Source organism: Rana temporaria, chromosome 1 (assembly GCF_905171775.1).
Source record: "Rana temporaria chromosome 1, aRanTem1.1, whole genome shotgun sequence".
Taxonomy (NCBI): domain Eukaryota; kingdom Metazoa; phylum Chordata; class Amphibia; order Anura; family Ranidae; genus Rana; species Rana temporaria.
This window is the reverse complement of record NC_053489.1, coordinates 459,653,875-459,668,123: the sequence shown is the minus strand read 5'-3', so window position 1 is coordinate 459,668,123 and position 14,249 is coordinate 459,653,875. Positions and strand designations below refer to the sequence as shown.

At 46.4% G+C, this 14,249-nt stretch overlaps 1 protein-coding gene across 1 annotated transcript in view; it reads right to left on the bottom strand.

The window, feature by feature from the left end:
- The window catches only part of SMARCAD1 (SWI/SNF-related, matrix-associated actin-dependent regulator of chromatin, subfamily a, containing DEAD/H box 1), a 175,558-nt gene extending 165,671 nt beyond the window's left edge, over positions 1-9,887 (bottom strand). Inside the window, exon 1 of the mRNA XM_040327899.1 lies at positions 9,792-9,887. The gene's annotated coding sequence lies outside the window, so the exon portion shown is untranslated. The remainder of the gene's footprint in view (positions 1-9,791) is intronic.
- Between the last annotated feature and the right edge of the window lie 4,362 nt (positions 9,888-14,249).

Sequence of the window (14,249 nt, the reverse complement as noted above, 5' to 3'; positions counted from 1 at the left end):
GGAATGGAAAGGATTCCAGTGTTCCAGGCAGATATGGTACTCCAACCTAAAAAGGGGCGCTGGACAGTTGCTCAGAGGGATCTCCTGGATCAGGATCATCTGCTCCCAAAGAATGTGTTTTGCCATCCAGCTTCAAACTGCCTTTGACAGTTTGATAATTAAAGCTCAAATTCTGAGACCAAGCATCATGGAGTCTAGGAATCCCTTGATGCTAAGCGGTCGGGTCAACCACTTCATGTTAAATATATTGCTATACATGTGGTGATTTTTGGTGTAAGCCTCATGTCTTTCTCCCAATTTTTTTTGCTGTATGTGTTCTCTCCTGCAGCTAGCTGGCACTGCGTCACTTTAACTGACAATTGCGCGGTCGTGCGACGTGGCTCCCAAACAAAATTGACGTCCTTTTTTCCCCACAAATAGAGCTTTCTTTTGGTGGTATTTGATCGCCTCTGCGTTTTTTTTTTTTTGCGCTATAAACAAAAATAGAGCGACAATTTTGAAAAAAAAACTATATTTTTTACTTGTTGCTATAATAAATAGCCCAATTTTTTTTAAAAAACATTTTTTTTCTCAGTCTAGGCGATACGTATTCTTCTACATATTTTTGAAAAAAAAAAAAAAAAAAAAAAAAATCGCAAGAAGCGTCTGGTTTGCGCAAAAGTTATTGCGCTTACAAAATAGGGGACAGAATTATTTTTTTTTACTACTTATGGCGGCGATCAGCATTTTTTTCGTGACTGCGACGTTATGGCGACGTTATGGCGGACACATCGGACACTTTTGACACATTTTTGGCGCCATTCACATTTATACAGCGATCAGTGCTATAAATATGCACTAATTACTGTATAAATGTGACTGGCATTGAAGGGGTTAACACTAGGGGGTGAGGAAGGGGTTAAATGTGTTTCCCTAAATTGTGTTCTAACTGTGTGTGGAGGGGGGTGACTGGGGGAGGTGACCGATCTGTGTCCCTATGTACAAGGGACACAGATCGGTCTCCTCTCTCCCCTGACAGGATGTGGAGCTGTGTTTACACACAGAGCTCCACGTCTTGTCCCTGTAGCCGCCGATCGCGAGTCCCTGGCGGACATCACGGCCGCCAGGCACTCACATCAGCATCTCAGCGATGCGGCGAGGACGCGCGCGCCCGCCCCGCTGGATGCGCGCGCAGGCCGTCTTTTTACGGCCTGTTAGAGATTGACAACCACCCCGCGGCCGTATAAAGTCGTACAGCCGTCGGGTAGTGGTTAAAACAACTAGCCGATTCCCCTAGACAAAATGAGCATCAATCTAAGGGTAAAAAAATTTTTATGGGTGAACTCCCGCTTTAAGTAGTTTACTCATAGCCTTCACTTGGGGAGGTGACTGTTCAAGGCTGGTGAACTTGTCTGGCATGGAACCTTTCACAGGTTTAACCTAACCTTGTCTTATTAGAAACCAGTCCTCCATTTTGATCTGTTTCGTTTTTGTCTCCTCAGCAGGAGATCCCTATTCAGTACCTTGATCTGCATCCAGTTCACCCAAAGGAAGTTTCCATCTCTTGGTTGGATGTGGTCGGGGTGGAAAGTTAATCTCTCAGCCTTTACTTTCCTCTTTTGTTTTGGTGTTGGTACAGATGGGGCAGGTATCGCAGATGACGCTCAATTTGTTTTTTTCTACCAGGCAGACATTCACTTATATTAAGCCAGCTTCTCGTATAAAAATTATTGGGGAAGCTCTTTGAGCTGCAGGAAGTTCACAGCCTTGCTGTTGTCATGGCATCAAGAGCCTGTGGGCATTTGCTTCCCTATCTCATAGTGAGATGTCAGCCAACTTGGCAGGCAGGAGAGCCAATCCGGTTCTATTATGGCACATTCTTTCAGCACTACTGAGGGGCCAAATAGTCCTCACTTCACCTGTCTTTGGCAGGAAGCCAGTAGCTTACTTTCTTTTGATCTAATTTGCTGAAGCTTCCCACCCAGATATCTAATTATGGATCTATCATACATATGCTGCCACGGAGGCACCAAAAAAAAATTGTATCCTACTCATTGTAATTTTCTTTTCCTGGTGCCTATCCATGGCAGCATACCAAACCCACCCAGTACGTTCCTAGCGATGTACAGGTAATGGGCTGTTGTGTGGGTGTAACTTTTTATCGCTATGCACTGGTCCTGTGGACGGTGCTACTGTCATACGTATTGTAACAATTTGGGGTGATTAAGCTCAAGTGGTGTATGCGTTTGAGGAACACTGGTCAGTCCAGAATGTAGTTTTAAGGGCGTTTCAGCCCAATTTTATTTAAAACAAAATAAACATCGCAGAAAATCTTCTGTCGCATGGGGTTCCACCATTGTTGTACAACAGAAATTTCAGCTTCCCGGTACACTCACTCTTACCTAGTCAAAACTCCCTCCTGGAGCTTACTTGCTCAGCCTTGTGCTGCTTGCTCTCGGGCCACAACTGCCTCCTGCAGCCTTAGACTCCCAGGGACCGCCTGTCTCTCTCCCTCTCGTGGAGCTGTCTTCACCAGGCCACCTGCCTGTAGGGTGGAGCTGTTCCCAAGTGGGAGCCCTGAGCTTTCTTCCTGAGGGGAATATAAACCCAGCCCACAAGTGTGCAATCATCATGCCTGTCTTTACAAAAACCAGGCTGAAGGTGTTAATACACACCGTGACCGGGGGTCACCTCTCCACAGTATGTTGCCATGGATAGGCACCAGGGAAATAAAAAGTTATAAGTTGGTTAACTATTTTCTGTTTTACTTGTAAACAAGTGTCAGAAAAAGCTGTGTTCAGCATGTGGCTATTGTATAGTTATTGCTTAAAGAATCAGATAAAGTGCACTTATTTGTTTTTCCCCTTTGCCATGAGCTAGCCAATCCCAATTATTTCCCTCCACAGATGTATATTTACCAAGATCTACTAGGCTGTGGCCTCAAATGTTGATTTACATCCAAAAGTCTTAGGCAGCCCATACATTGAGTTTTATTTGTTCAACCAGCGGGTTAAATGAAGAATGATCCATTCCCCCATCCACACATTCGATGTAGATGGGGGAATTCCTCCTGCAGGAATAAAATAGATTTTTCTATGCATCTGAAGAAGCAGCCTGGGGCCACCTATGCTGCACAGTGTATATCTTGCAGAGGTGTGGTGGACTAATGAGTACAAGTCTTTGGTGAGATGCTAGAAAAGTAACTAAGCCCAAGAACAAAAATGTCATATATTGCAGCCTATCAGTTCTAAGTGAAGACTGCATTAGGTTTAGCTTTTAAAGCCAAGTACATTTTCTGTAAGCATAAAGAAAATATCTGCCGGTCTTGCCAAAATCGGGTGTTCTTTAAACTTCCTGTGCACTGTATTCTCAATGTTATTAGCTCTTTTGTGAACTCCTGAACACCTCGCCCATGGTATGATGAAAAGAGGTGGTGGTCTGCAGTTCTCATACACTTCTTGTTGCATAGTTAAAGCGTTACCCTAAAAAAAAAAAAAAAAATGGATCCTATTTCTTTTAACCACTTCAGTCCCAGAGGGTTTTACCCCCTTATGGACCAGGCCATTTTTTGCGATACGGCACTGCGTTACTTAAACGTTTCAAGTGCATGGTCGTGCAATGCTGAACCCAAATAAAATTGATGTCCTTTTGCCCACACATAGTTTTCTTTTGGTGGTATTTGATCACCTCTGCAGTTTTTATTTTTTGCGCTATAAAACAAAAAAAATAAAACAATTTAAAAAGGATTTTTTTCCCCCTACTTTCTGCTATAATACATATTAGAGCTGCACGATTCTGCCCAAATTGAGAATCACAATTTTTGCTTAGAATAAAGATCATGATTCTTGCAGCGTAACATCTTTCACAGTATACAAAAAAAAATGTGCTAACCTTACATTTTTTTTTTATTCATTAAAGTGTATTTTTCCCAAAAAAATTCATTTGAAAGACCGCTGCGCAAATACAGTGCGACAACCACCATTTTATTCTCTAGGGTCTCTGCTAAAAAACATACATTATGTATATGGGTCCTAAGTAATTTTCTAGCTATAGCGTCTACAAACGATTGGATATTTTCATGTCATTTTTGTTTTAAATTATTTATTTATTTTTACTAGTAATGGTGGCGATAAGCGATTTTTTGGGGACCAGTGCTAAAAATATGCACTGTTACTGTACTAATGACACTGGCAGGGAAGGGGTTAACATCAGGGGCGATCAAATGGTTATATGTGTCTCTAGCAAAGGGTTAAATAAGTCCCTAGGGGGTGCTTTCTAACTGTGGGTGGGTTGAACTGATTGAGGGAAGACAGAGATCGGTGTTCCTGCTTAGCAGTAACAAGATCTCCATCTTTTCTGTCAGAATGACAATCTGCCTTGTTTTCCAGGAACGATCGCGGGTGGCTGGTGAATAGCGGGTCCGTTGGACCAGCTGATTGGCATTCCGTGTCCAATCAGCGTGCGATTGCGCCTCCAGCAAAGCGCCCTCCCAGTGGCTATTGCACAAAATGACTTACAGGTACGTTATTTTGCGCAATAGAACCGACCTGCATCAGTACATATGCGGTCGGCAAGCGATTAAAGCATGTTATACAGCACAGTGCTGTGTAATTTGGCCTCCTGTATCATCTGCAATATCTGGCTGATCCTGCCTGGCACTTCCCTTTTCCTGTAAACTGACCACGGTTTATAATGGCTGCCGAGCCCTGACGTCGCTGTCAGTTTGCGTGCCTCCGTCATCCCCAGCCCTACTCTCTGCTCTCTTGCGTCCTTTGAACATTTATGAGCATGCCTTTTAATGTCGTACAAGCGCATATTTTCTCTATGCTTGTTCTGAGGCTAACATACAACTCTGCTAGCCTACACTCATTGGTCTTAAGTACTCTAGTTACACTTTAAACATTGGCCACAGTAGAACCCTCTGACCCTCACTTACTGCCTGGTACAGCTTCTTTGTATACCTTCCCAACACCACCTAGTTTAAAAGTTCCTCCAACCTTCGGGCCATCCTCTCCCCCAATAGAGCTGCAACCTCCCCACTTAGGTGCAGTTTGTCCCTGATATACATCAAGTAATTGGCTGAGATGTCAACCCACATCTCCATGAACTCAAAACTCTCCTTCCTGCACCAGTTCCTCTGGCACTGGCACAGTTCCCTAAATCCCTGATGGTGATGCTCAAGGTACAGGTAGGCAGTATGTTCTGTCCTAGGTTGACAATGCTCCAAACCCTAAATACAGGACAGTGTGTAAGTGTTGTCACCCTAGGACAGGACGTGTGTTAGGGCATGTTCACATGAGGTCTGTTGATTGTGTTACTCTGCATAGATCAATGCAGGCTCAAACCAGAATGCTGTATTGAGACGGGTTGTGATACATAAAAATGCAGACATTCTGCATTATTACACATAGCAACTCATAGCATGTCCCTGCAACATTCTGTGATGCAGAATGTTGAAGTGTTAACATATTTTTTTTTAAAAGGGTACAAGCTGGTATGAACAAGCCCTAACTGGCAGGATCACCAGGTGAAAAAGGTAAAAAAAAAGCAGCCAACACATCTTAGGACTGGTAAGCTCCAATATATTACATTTTTGTTTTACAGTTTAGGTACAATCAAAGGGAGAGCAATTAAGTACTTGCAACACTTATCTAGTGGTGTCTTTTAAATCAGTGGTCATCAACCCTGTCCTCCGGCCCCACTAACAGGACAGGTTTTATGTATTAGGCTGGGTTCACACTACTACACTACTTTCATCCTACTTTGCTCTGTGTTTAATGTTTCCCTATGAGAGCGTCTTGTAGCGTCCTACACAAGTCGGTCCGACTTTGAAAATGCTCCCTGTACTACTTTTGGTCCTACATTGATCCTACTTCAGGCCCATTGAATATCATTGAAGTCGGACCAAAGTAGTATCCTGTTCATGAAAGTAGGATGGATGTAGGACCAATGTAGGATAAATGTAGGACCAATGTAGCAGAGCAAAGTAGGATGAAAGTAGTGTAGTAGTGTGAACCCAGCCTCACCTTGGGGAGATGCAGACTAGAATATTGCAATCACTGAGCAACAAATGATATCACCTGTGATGTATTTCAGTTATCTTGCAAACATGGCCTGTTAGTGGGCCCCAAGGACAGGGTTGATGACCACCGTTTTAAATGACCTGTGCCAGATTCAGGTAGTTCTGAAAAGCACCATTTTTAACTAGTAGCCGACTGCGCACCGTCATTATACGGCGGCAGGTCGGCTCTCCTGGGCGAGAGCCCGTAGCTATACGTCCTATCGTATAGCCGCCACTAGGGGGCGCGTGCGCGCCGCCGGAGGCGCGCGCGCGCGCTCCCCGCTCGCCCCCGACTCCCGTGCGTGTGCCCGGCGGGCGCGATCGCCGCCGGGCACACGCGATCGCTCGTTACAGAGCGGGGACCGGGAGCTGTGTGTGTAAACACACAGCTCTCGGTCCTGTCAGCGGGGGAAATGCTGATTTTCTGTTCATACAATGTATGAACAGAAAATCAGTGTTTCCCCTAGTGAGGCCACCCCCCCCCCCCCCTCAGTAAGAACACACCCAGGCATACTTAACCCCTTCCCCGCCCCCTAGTGTTAACCCCTTCACTGCCAGTGGCATTTTTATAGTAATCTAATGCATTTTTATAGCACTGATCGCTATAAAAATGCCAATGGTCCCAAAAATGTGTCAAAAATGTCCGAAGTGTCCGCCATAATGTCGCAATACCGAAAAAAAAAATCGCTGATCGCCGCCATTACTAGTAAAAAAAATATTAATAAAAATGCCATAAAAATACCCCCTATTTTGTAAACGCTATAACTTTTGCGCAAACCAATCAATAAACGCTTATTGCGATTTTTTTTACGAAAAATATGTAGAAGAATACGTATCGGCCTAAACTGAGGAAAAAAAATGTTTTTTTATATATTTTTGGGGGATATTTATTACAGCAAAAAGTAAAAAATATTCATTTTTTTCAAAATTGTCGCTCTATTTTTGTTTATAGCGCAAAAAATAAAAAACGCAGAGGTGATCAAATACCACCAAAAGAAAGCTCTATTTGTGGGAAAAAAAGGACGCCAATTTTGTTTGGGAGCCACGTCGCACGACCGCGCAATTGTCTGTTAAAGCGACGCAGTCCCGAATCGCAAAAAGTACTCTGGTCTTTAGGCAGCAATATGGTCCGGGGGGTAAGTGGTTAAAAAGCAGCGCTATGGCTGCACCAAATTCAAGAATTACCTTCTGTTCACAGATACCAAAACTGAAGGCAATTAAGACCAACTCTAAGCCGGCGTACAGAGACAGGCAGAGTGCCTGTTTCTGTTCACTGCTGTGGCATGTTTGCCATTGCTAGCCCTTCAACTGTCACTAATTGTCAAAGATGCTGTCAGCTTCACAGCCAATAGTCTTCAAGCACTCAAAGACACTGACAGTAGGCCTGATGGAGAAGCTGAGGGACTGGTCCCACATCAGGTCTACTCCTTCCTTATGATGGACAGCAGGAAGTAAGTGAATTCTACAGCCATTAGCAGGCTGTCTATTGGCTGTGGACCTGCGCACTACCTGCTGGTGAATCACAAGCTCGCTTGATAGGAGTAAATAGCCAAATGATCATTAATGGGGGGGGGGCTTATCAGCACTGACATCAATGCTGGGCATCGATGTGGCATGTCCACTGGCGGCAATGCTGGTGGTTAATACTCACATATAATCACACATAGAGGTTGGACTTGATGGACTTTTTTCAACCTCACCTACTATGTAACTATGTATGTAAAAACTATGCTTTCACTGGCGGCAATGCAGGGTGTCGCAGCAATGCTGTGCGTCGTGCCCACCGGCGGCAATGCTGGGCGTCACGTCCACCGGCGGCAATGCTGGAGGTTAAACATGCATCCACTGCCACCAATGCTGGGCGTCATTATCGCATCCATTGCCACCAATGCTGGGCGTCATTATCGCATCCATTGCCACCAATGCTGGGCACAATTATCACATCCATTGACACCATTGAAGGGAGTTCTTGTTACATCCACTGCCACCAACGCTGAGCATCATTATGGCATCCACTGCCACCAATGCTAGGGGGTTAATTTTGCATCCAATGCCACTTATGCTAGGGGGAAATTTTGCGTCCACTGCCACCAATGCTAGGGGGTTAATTTTGCGTCCACTGCCACCAATGCTAGGGGGTTAATTTTGCATCCACTGCCACCAATGCTAGGGGGCAATTTTGCGTCCACTGCCACCAATGCTAGCGGTTATTATTGCATCCACTGACACCAATTGGGGGGGGGGGGTGGAATTTGATTGTAACCATTGACGCCAATGAAGGGGCTTATTTTACTTCCATTTCTTTCAGCATGCAAATATGCAGCAGAATCTAAATTTTGGGACGCTGAGTTTGGCCGCTTATTCATTTTGAATGCGCTACCTAACTTGACATAATACATGAACAGCAGCGCATAATCATGAATTTCAAAGTGCGAGGGGGAATGGAGATGCACTTGAAAGTCTGTGCCGCCGCAGATCGGGAAATGTCTGACTGCGATTAGCGATGCGCACTGTAAGCTTCCTGGCGGGCTCGGGCATGTGGAGCATGCCTAAACCCATTCTTATTGACCACCATCAATGGTTTCTGAATCCCTATCAGGCTCCACCCATCTAGGTTAAAGCGGGGGTTCACCCTTAGAGGGCACTTTTCCCCCTTAGATTCCTGCTCGTTATTACTAGGGGAATCGGCTATTTATTTTAAAATATGTGCAGTACTTACCCGTTTACGAGACGCATCCTCTCCGTCGCTTCCGGGTATGGGCTTCGGGAATGGGCGTTCCTTCTTGATTGACAGGTTTCCGAGAGGCTTCCGACGGTCGCATCCATCGCGTCACGATTTTCCGAAAGAAGCCGAACGTCGGTGCGCAGGCGCAGTATAGAGCCGCACCGACGTTCGGCTTCTTTCGGCTACGAGTGACGCGATGGATGCGACCGTCGGAAGCCTCTCGGAAGAATGTCAATCAAGAAGGAACGCCCGCTCCCGAAGACCCATACCCGGAAGCGACGGAGAAGATGCATCTCAAAAAAACGGGTAAGTACTGCACATATTTTAATATAAATAGCCGATTCCCCTAGACCGAACGAGCAGGAAGCTAAGGGGAGATTTTTTTTTTTTTTTTTAAATGGGTGAACTCCCGCTTTAATCACTTCTTAGCCGCTGTGATATCGGTGTATAGCGATGGGGAGGAAGCTCAGCTGCACGATGGATGGAGTGTCCGTATGGGTGCCCTGGGCTCAATGTGTTAGGGTGCCTAGTACAAATTCATGAACCTGTTTCCAGTGTGAACATAAATCTGTGCTTTGCACCAACAGAGGCAGGTGTGAATTGTGAAGAGTCTGGACACTGTGGATGATTCCCCCTCTACTATAGGGCCTGTGAAGAATGCATGGTACTGATGTAGGTTACATAACTCTCTATGACAGAGAACAGGCTGGGCCTTGACTTCTCCAGCACTGGAATACACACACCGGCATGTTATGGCGACTACTAGCTCCACGTGACTCAAGCTCCTATTACAACCAATGAGTTTATTTCCATTTCAGAGCCCACACAAGACCTAGGCTGTCCATAGAGAACCCTCCTGGTGGTATTGCTGTGTGTCAGCTCTTCTCACCCACACACAAAGAGCTACCAGCTCCTTGTCACATTCATAGTCCGTGTGAGCGACGGGACTCGGAGCACTGAGCTGCCAACAACCTCCCTTGTTCTCCGTTCACACACAGCCATCACCACACAGTCCGCTCTTCTCACCTCCTTCTCCCTTCCCGCGGCTTCCAGGGTCTCCGGCAACCTGCGCTGCCTGATGACGACACCGTCCAGGCCAGGGACAGGAGCAGGCGCCTCAATGACGTCAGCACGCTGAGCTGTTCCGCTACGTTTCCATCTATTGGAGTCTCAGCTTGCAAATTGCTGTTCTTCGGTGATAGAACGTGTGTAGAGGATGAAGCTCCGAGGGGAGCTAGCCTGTCATTGTGCTTAGTCACATCACACTGGATGTTTATTTGCAGCAAAGTCATCTGACCATAGCTGTGCAATGAAATGCATAGCAATACGAAGATTTATTTGGTTCATGACCAAATAAAAAACGCAGAGGTGATCAAATACCACTAAAAGAAAGCTTTATTTGTGGGGAAAAAAAAGGACATCAATTTTATTTTGGTACATCGTTGCACGATCGCGCAATCGTCAGTTAAAATAGTGCAGTGCCGTATCGCTAAAAATGGCCTGGTCAGACCACTTCAACTTTAACTGACAATTCGATCGTGCGAAGCTGTAGACCAGGCCATTTTTGGCGATACGGCACTGCACTACTTTAACTGACAATTGTGTGGTCGTGCGACGCTGTAGACAAGGCAATTTGTTGTGATACGGCACTGCACTACTTTGACAATTGTGTGGTCGTGCGACGCTGTAGACAAGGCAATTTGTTGTGATACGGCACTGCACTACTTTAACTGACCATTGTGTGGTCGTGCAACGCTGTAGATCAGGCTATTTTTTGCGATACGGCACCAAACTACTTTAACTGACAATTGCGCGGCCATGCAACGCTGTAGACCAGGCTATGTTTTGCGATACGGCACCGCACTACTTTAACTGACCATTGTTTGGTCGTGCGACGCAGTAGACAAGGCCATTTTTGCGATACGGCACTGCACTACTTTAACTGACAATTGCGCGGTTGTGCAACACTGTAGACCAGGTTATTTTTTGCGATACAGCACTGCACTACTTTAACTGACAATTGCGAGGTCGTGCAACGCTGTAGATCAGGCTATTTTTTGCAATATGGCACTGCATTTTTTGTGATACAGCACGGCAGTACTAATGACAGCGACAATTCTGCAACTGAGCAAATTTCAGTGATTTTGAGTTGATTATAATTATATTATTATTTGTTATAATTATTTATAATTATTTATTATATTATAATTTAAGATTTTGTTTTTCAAACTTTTTCATACCCGAGATGTCTACTAGACTCTTGTTTGGACAGATTTAAGTGAGTTATTCCTAAGGCCCGGTACACACGAGCAAACATGTACGGTGAAACCGGTCCGTCGGACCGTTTTCACCGTACATGCCTGCCAGAGGGCTTCTGTACGATGGTTGTACTAACCATCGTACAGAAGTCCGCGCGTAAACAATACGCGGGGCGTGTCCGCGTCGTCGCCGCGGCGATGACGCGGAGACGTGGGCGGGCCTGCCATTTAAAGGCTTCCAAGCATGCGTCAAAGTCATTCGACGCATGCGAGGGACGGCGGGCGCTCGGACATGTACGGTAGGTCTGTACTGACGACCGTACATGTCCGAGCGGGCAGGATTCCAGCGGACGGTTTTAAAACACGTCCAGGAATATTTGCCCGCTGGGAAAAGGCCCGGCGGGCAAATGTTTGCTGGAATTCGGCCCGCTCGCGCCTACACAAGACCGAACATGTATGCTGAAACTGGCCCGCGGACCAGTTTCAGCATACATGTTTGGTCGTGTGTACGGGGCCTAAGAATTACAGGACTACAATGTAAAACGCCAAATTTCCTTGCAAAATAATGGTACCACTTTCAGCACCTAAAATCTGAAATAATCATACCGCCAGGGAGGTTAACTGATAATTGCGCAGTCGTGCAACGCTGTAGGCCAGGCCATTTTTGGCGATACGGCACTGCACTACTTTAACTGACAATTGTGTGGTCGTGCGACGCTGTAGACAAGGCAATTTGTTGTGATACGGCACTGCACTACTTTGACAATTGTGTGGTCGTGCGACGCTGTAGACAAGGCAATTTGTTGTGATACGGCACTGCACTACTTTAACTGACCATTGTGTGGTCGTGCAACGCTGTAGATCAGGCTATTTTTTGCGATACGGCACCAAACTACTTTAACTGACAATTGCGCGGCCATGCAACGCTGTAGACCAGGCTATGTTTTGCGATACGGCACCGCACTACTTTAACTGACCATTGTTTGGTCGTGCGACGCAGTAGACAAGGCCATTTTTGCGATACGGCACTGCACTACTTTAACTGACAATTGCGCGGTTGTGCAACACTGTAGACCAGGTTATTTTTTGCGATACAGCACCGCACTACTTTAACTGACAATTGCGAGGTCGTGCAACGCTGTAGATCAGGCTATTTTTTGCAATATGGCACTGCATTTTTTGTGATACAGCACGGCAGTACTAATGACAGCGACAATTCTGCAACTGAGCAAATTTCAGTGATTTTGAGTTGATTATAATTATATTATTATTTGTTATAATTATTTATAATTATTTATTATATTATAATTTAAGATTTTGTTTTTCAAACTTTTTCATACCCGAGATGTCTACTAGACTCTTGTTTGGACAGATTTAAGTGAGTTATTCCTAAGGCCCGGTACACACGAGCAAACATGTACGGTGAAACCGGTCCGTCGGACCGTTTTCACCGTACATGCCTGCCAGAGGGCTTCTGTACGATGGTTGTACTAACCATCGTACAGAAGTCCGCGCGTAAACAATACGCGGGGCGTGTCCGCGTCGTCGCCGCGGCGATGACGCGGAGACGTGGGCGGGCCTGCCATTTAAAGGCTTCCAAGCATGCGTCAAAGTCATTCGACGCATGCGAGGGACGGCGGGCGCTCGGACATGTACGGTAGGTCTGTACTGACGACCGTACATGTCCGAGCGGGCAGGATTCCAGCGGACGGTTTTAAAACACGTCCAGGAATATTTGCCCGCTGGGAAAAGGCCCGGCGGGCAAATGTTTGCTGGAATTCGGCCCGCTCGCGCCTACACAAGACCGAACATGTATGCTGAAACTGGCCCGCGGACCAGTTTCAGCATACATGTTTGGTCGTGTGTACGGGGCCTAAGAATTACAGGACTACAATGTAAAACGCCAAATTTCCTTGCAAAATAATGGTACCACTTTCAGCACCTAAAATCTGAAATAATCATACCGCCAGGGAGGTTAACTGATAATTGCGCAGTCGTGCAACGCTGTAGGCCAGGCCATTTTTTGCGATATAACTGCACTACTTTAACTGACAATTGCGAGGTCGTGCGATGCTCTAGACAGGCCCTTTCTTGTGATACGGCACTGCAGTACTTTAACTGACAATTGTGCGGTTGTGCGAATCTGTAGACAGGCCATTTTTTGCGGTACTGCACTACATAAACATCGATAAACACCAATAAACAAGGCTCCCCAGAGTTTTTGGACGTTTTTGATCCATTGAAAAAAAGAAAACACTAAAAAACACTATTGCAAAAACGTTGAAAAACTCACTGCAAAGCTACTGGCGTTTTTATAACGTTATTTTAACATCCAGTGTGCATGAGGCCTTAATAGTAATACCATTTTAAATCCAAGTAAAGAGTTCACGGGGCACTAAATCTGATCCTTTACTGATCGCTCAGTTCTCCCCTCTGCCCTGTGCAGAGAGCAATGACTGTCAGCGTCTCTCTGATCTGCCCCTCCAGCCATTACTGAAGTGCTTGGCTGTGGAGGAGGCGAGAGCAGCTGGCTCAGGCTCTCAGCGCATCGCTGAGTGGCTGAGCCAGGTGCTGATCCAGGCTTCTAGGGAATCCCGACAGTATGGTGGGATTTTTCAGAGCCTGGACAGGTTTTGGACCCCTGTTGGTTAAAAACCGGTCAGAGGGAGGCGCATGCGCGGCAGCTCCCAAGATGGCCACCGGCTTCTGAGGCTCCGCTCCACCACGGCCTAACACCGCACACCGGAGCTAACTGAGCGCCCCCCCAGCCGACTAACCTGACTCACCGTGTGGGGGAACATCCCTGGTCCCCGCGGATGTCATTCACGCCGGTCAGAAGGAACCTAACGGCGCAGATGGCGGCGAATCCCGGCCCCCTCAGCTATGCCAACATGGCGGCGCAACGAGGCCTACACACAGAGGCGCAGCCTGGGGATTCGATTGCGGATCAGGACCAGCCCGCACCGCAGTCGCCAGGTACTGACTTTCCCCCCTTGGCTGCTGCAGCTTCTCCCTCCTCCACCGAATCCCTGCTGGAACGGATGGGAGCTGGATTCCCCACTACCCCCATGACAGATCCTCTCACAGGCATGCTGCTGTCTGTGAGCACAGTACAAGAGGAGGCCCCTGTCCCCACAGACTTTCCCTCAATGATGGCTGCTTTCTCTTAAATGCTCTCTAAAAGCCTGGCTTTAAATGCAGCACAAATCACATCATCCATCCATGC